Source organism: Berghia stephanieae, chromosome 14 (genome assembly GCF_034508935.2).
Source record: "Berghia stephanieae isolate SIO BIC M18660-M18661 chromosome 14, UCSD_Bste_1.3, whole genome shotgun sequence".
In the NCBI taxonomy this organism is placed as follows: Eukaryota; Metazoa; Mollusca; class Gastropoda; order Nudibranchia; family Aeolidiidae; genus Berghia; species Berghia stephanieae.
In genome coordinates this window covers 25,588,005-25,593,004 of record NC_088373.1, presented here as the reverse complement: position 1 = coordinate 25,593,004, position 5,000 = coordinate 25,588,005, and the positions used below count along the sequence as shown (strand labels likewise).

The 5,000-nt window shown below is 36.7% G+C and overlaps 1 protein-coding gene across 5 annotated transcripts in view; it reads left to right on the top strand.

The window, feature by feature from the left end:
- LOC144959908 (irregular chiasm C-roughest protein-like) overlaps positions 1 to 5,000 on the top strand; it is a 328,564-nt gene that overhangs the window by 164,264 nt on the left and 159,300 nt on the right. For 3 of the 5 annotated variants that reach the window (XM_078892752.1, XM_078892753.1, XM_078892755.1), the window contains 2 exons: positions 1,044 to 1,120; positions 2,834 to 3,569. The gene's annotated coding sequence lies outside the window, so the exon portion shown is untranslated. The remainder of the gene's footprint in view (positions 1 to 1,043; positions 1,121 to 2,833; positions 3,570 to 5,000) is intronic. The other 2 variants (XM_078892751.1, XM_078892754.1) reach the window with 1 other exon arrangement.

Genomic DNA, 5,000 nt, shown 5'->3' with positions numbered 1-5,000 from the left:
ATCATCATCATCATCATCAGCGTTGAATAATATTGTTTTCGTGATGAAATAATCGGTCATTAAAAAAAAAAAATTCGTCTGGAGAAAAAAAAAAGGGGTGGGGAGGGAGGGGGGGGGGGGGGGGGGGGGGTGGGGGAGGGCTGATTCCTTGTCTGTTGTTGTCTCGCCGTTACAGACATGGAGTGAGTTACAAATTAATGAACGACAAAAAAAAAAAGCATCTTTGTCTTGCTTAATTTAATTTATTTTCATGTGTACTTTCTTACTGCCGATCTATTCTGATTCAATTAGTGATCTCCCTTTGTCTGAATGGTTTAAATTTGGACGAGCGATGGTCTGGATAATGGGGTGTTAATTCAAAGTTAAAACCAGTTCGTCTGCTTTTAACGTTCAGAAAAATAAACAACAAGAAATGAAGCGAGTAGGAAAGTGCCAGAAGACAATAGAGAATAAAAATTTCGCGGCGGCGATAGGGGCTCGAACCCGCGACCTTACTGGTCCGCCTGTTTATTTTTCATTTATACTTTCTTACTTCTGATTCAATTAGTGATCTCCCTTTGTCTGAATGGTTTAGATTTGGACTCGCCATGGTCTGGTCACATTGCAAAATGTGCTCAAGTGACCCACATAGTGAAAAGTGCTCACAACTTTTGAAATATATAGTATCACGATTGGTCATTTTCTTCAACTTGACCAATGAATATGTTTACAACTTTATATGTAAACAGAGCAGCGTGTTTACATTTGTTAAGAAATATCCAATCATTGGAGAGCAACAAGTCATGTGATTGATGACTGGGTTGGACGCGACCTAAATATAGATATAATGAAGTTGACGTCACTCAGGTCTTTGTTATTGCTTTTTGTCATCCGCTTTTATGAGTAATTCTCACTTAGCTTTTGTGTGTTGGTTAGTTATACTTCTGGATGGCAATGTTGTTAGCTTCTTAGCCAAGCGCATACTACGAGTATCTATAGATCACATCCCATTGACATGCACTGGAATTTAATTTAATTTTCTTTTCTTTTTTCTCATCTTTCAGATTGAAGTCAACCGACATCTGGCTGCAAAGGCAACTTTAAAGTAAACCCGCCCAGGGATAGCCTCAAATCCAGCCTGGTCAGTGTGTAGTCTAAGTGTGTGTAGTGTATTAAGTGGGTAGACAGATTTACTTTTACGTCGTGTTTTCCATTCACAGTGTGTGAGATTTTAATTGCTAAATTTTATTGTTTCAGATTGCGATTAATCTATGTTATCATTTATTTGTCTGACCTTAAATAAAGATCAAAGAACAACATAGACAAAAAACAAAAAAAAAAAAAAAAAACCCCAAAAGAAAACACAAAACAAAACAAAATAAAAACAAATTAAAACAACAGTAACATCATATAACAGACCCCCCCCCCCCCTTCCCCCTGAACAACATATTATGAACATATAAAAAATAAGACAAACTAAAACAGATAAAAAAAAAATATTAAAAAAAACACCCCCCCCCCCCGGAAATCTAAAAATAAACAAACAACAAATAGGCGAAGCTAACCCCACTCTGCATGTAGACAATCGTTTAGTAGTTCGTTTATCCGCCTGGCCTCCATCCATCCATCCATCCATCCATCCATCCATCCATCCATCCATCCACAAACAAAGCTTCCATCAACAGATACATCATTATTTATTACATCTGTCATGATAGAGGTCCGAGCTCCAACACGATCCTTTCACCTATCGCTATTTCAAACTTAACATTTAAAATTCAAAGGGAGCAGGCACTGTAGTAAATAAGGGAAAACTCTGATAAGTTCTGTATGAAACAATGCGGCTGTGTGGTCTAGTGTTATGACACTCGCTTTCGGATCGGAAGGTCCTGGGTTCGAGCCTCGCTCGGCACATAGTTGAGTCATTGGAAAAGCTCTTTACTCACAATTCTGTGTGAGTGTAAAATGAGTACCTGGCCTTCAACAGCGTTGTATCTGTCGAAAAAACCTCTAACAGGCGTCACGTCTCGTTCTACATGTTAAGTGTTGCTGTTCGTCAGGGACACTTTGTAAAGCGCTTTGAGCACTTTTAGTGGATATTGCGCTATATAAAAATTAAAAAAAAAAAATGTTTATTCAATGCTGAATACAGTGAACTATTTTAATCGTAGTTTAAGGTCCAGACTAAAGTCTTGTTTGGTTACAACACAACCAGGTTCTGACACGGTCACTCATCACCAGTGTGTGATTAATGACACGAAAAAATCCCGAATAAGATTAAAACAACAACCAAACCCCTCCCCCTTCCGAAAAAAGAAGAACAAAGCAACACCGTCCCCCCCCCCCCAAACAAACAAACAAACAAACAAACAAAACAAAAAAAAACAACCCCCCCCCCAAAAAAAAACCCCAACAAAAAACAAAAAAAAAAAACTAACATCACACAAATAAACAAAAGACATAATATAATAATGTGATTGATTATATTTTGTTTCATTCATATGTACTGCTGCTGTAAAAACAAAATACATTCTAAAAATTTTGGCCATAAAACTCGTCCCTCAAATTATAATCGATGGATTAACAATTGACCGATATTTAAATGACATCTTTTCTCGTCAATTAAAAAAAAAGTGTTTTCGATCGATATTTGAAGGACGAGTTTTCTGACCATAATTTTGAAATAAAATTGTTTTCGATCGATATTCGAAAGTTTTCTTGCCAAAATTTTGAAAATAAAAAACGTTTTTACAGAGGACGCCACTATCTATCCTATTTACTTTTGTTTTATAACTATTTAGATTGTGATCTGATCGAGGGAGGATTTCATAGTCTGATTAATTTCATCCACTAGGTTTGTTGAAGTAAGAAGGAGAGATATAAAAACAAAGACTTATAGTATTCTATAATTTCAAACTTATTGGAGAGAGTTTTTTTATACTATTTCTGTGACCAACGACCACTCGTCAGATGGAATGGGATGATTTCAACTCTGTGAAGAACTAACACTTGGAAATGATATAACAGAAAATCTAATCAAGTCATTACAGTTAAGTAGACAACAGACTGACAGTTGTGAATTTGAAATTTCTGGGATTTTTCTGGACCCTGCAATAATTCGTCGTAAATGTCTGTGATGAACTAACGTTGGAAATAATAATAACAGAACGTCACAAGCAAATCATCGCTTTAGACAACAGACTGGCAGAGGTGAATTTGAAATTTCTGGGATTTAATCTGGACCCTGCAATAATTCGCCGTCACATATATGTCTGCGTTGAACTAACAACTAACGTTGGAAATAATAATAACAGAACGTCACAAGCAATTCATCGCAGTGGTGTTCAACAGACATACCTATCGGTGTGTCTTTCAAATTTCTGGGATTTATCTGGACGCATCAATAATTCAAAGTCATAAGGGAATCAGTTCAATTTTATTGATTGATTAAATTGATTGCTTGCCAGTCAGTGATTGAGTGATTCAACACACTCACACGTGACACGTTGTTTACAACACACTTACACACACACACAATCAATTCTACTGGACACCTATAATTACACAGGATCCAGAGTTCATACGCTAAGGTAAGAGTTTTTATATTTTATAGATAGAATGTAGTTAACGTCATTCGGGTCTTTGTTATTGTTTTTTTTTGTCATCACCAAACTATGTGTAACCTTTACCGTTCATTGTCTGGAAAAAACAGTTGAGTGAGAATTACTCATCAAAATGGAGGATGACAAAAAACAATAATAAAGACATGAGTGATGTCAACTTCAGCCAGAGTCTTTAAAGTTTTATCACTGGACCACATTATACCGTAGCCATCGTTAACTTATAGCCTGACACTGACCAAAAAATGACGTCAACATGCCTCTCTTTGGCCACAAAAGAAAACAAATCGTGAGTTGTATTCAATAGTTCAACCAATGAAATAACTTGTTTCCATGAGCTCTACTAACGACAACTCACTAGGCAGTGCAAAAACCAAATAATGACGTCAAAATGCCAGTAGTCTCTTTGGGTTTCAGATAACTTAACGATGGCTACGATTATTTATAGCCGCTCTCACAGCTAAGCTGGTCCTGGTATCTCCCGTACCTCGCCGTCTCAAAGCGGTACGTTTTATCAACACATAGGATCTGAACCCGTTACCTTTTGACCCGCCCTGAGCGAGAAACACTCATACTCACACAACAGGTAAGTTAAGGGGAGTTGATTCGATGATGATGATTACCTGTCTGTCGGTGCCAGACTCTCACGACACCGGATATGGCCCATAACGATCGATACACCCCGGAGTTGGAGGTGTTGATGGGAAATGACGGGGTGGTTGTTGCCCTTCGTCTGGTCTGGCGTCTGGAACTGATTATTCCATTATCTCGTTATATGTATATTTAGAGCTAGACGGAAGGATGGGGAGGGGAGGAAGGTGGAGATGGGTTGGGCGGAGTGGGGTAGGGTGTGGTGTGTGAGATGGAGTAGCTGGGTGGATAAGGCATTGCACTAACACTCGGAAATCTCGGTTTCAATTCCACTTTTCTGGGATTTGTTTTTTTAAATATTTTTTTGTGTGATATCATGAGAAAAAAACTGTCATCAACAAACAAAGAAATGAAAAACAATAACAACAACAAACAATAAAAGACTTAAAATAAAAAAAAAATAAGAAAGAAAAAAATCAAAACTGCAAATAAAAATCTAAAACAAAACAAGAAAAGACAACACAAAACGAAAACACCCTAACAGAAAAAAACCCCCAGCCAAATAATAAATACAAAAAAAAAAAGAAAATTAAAACCAACAAAAAACAAAACAAAACGAACAAAAGCAAACAAACAAATCATCAAAATAAAACCAACAAAAAGAAATAAGAAATAAAAATAACAACAATAAACCCTCTAAAAGAAAACAAAACCCCAAACAAAACAGATAATGGTATTAATGTACAATCTGGCGGCCGCAACCATGGCAACCGATTGTGTGCATGAAATTAAAAAAAAATAATTTTGGTT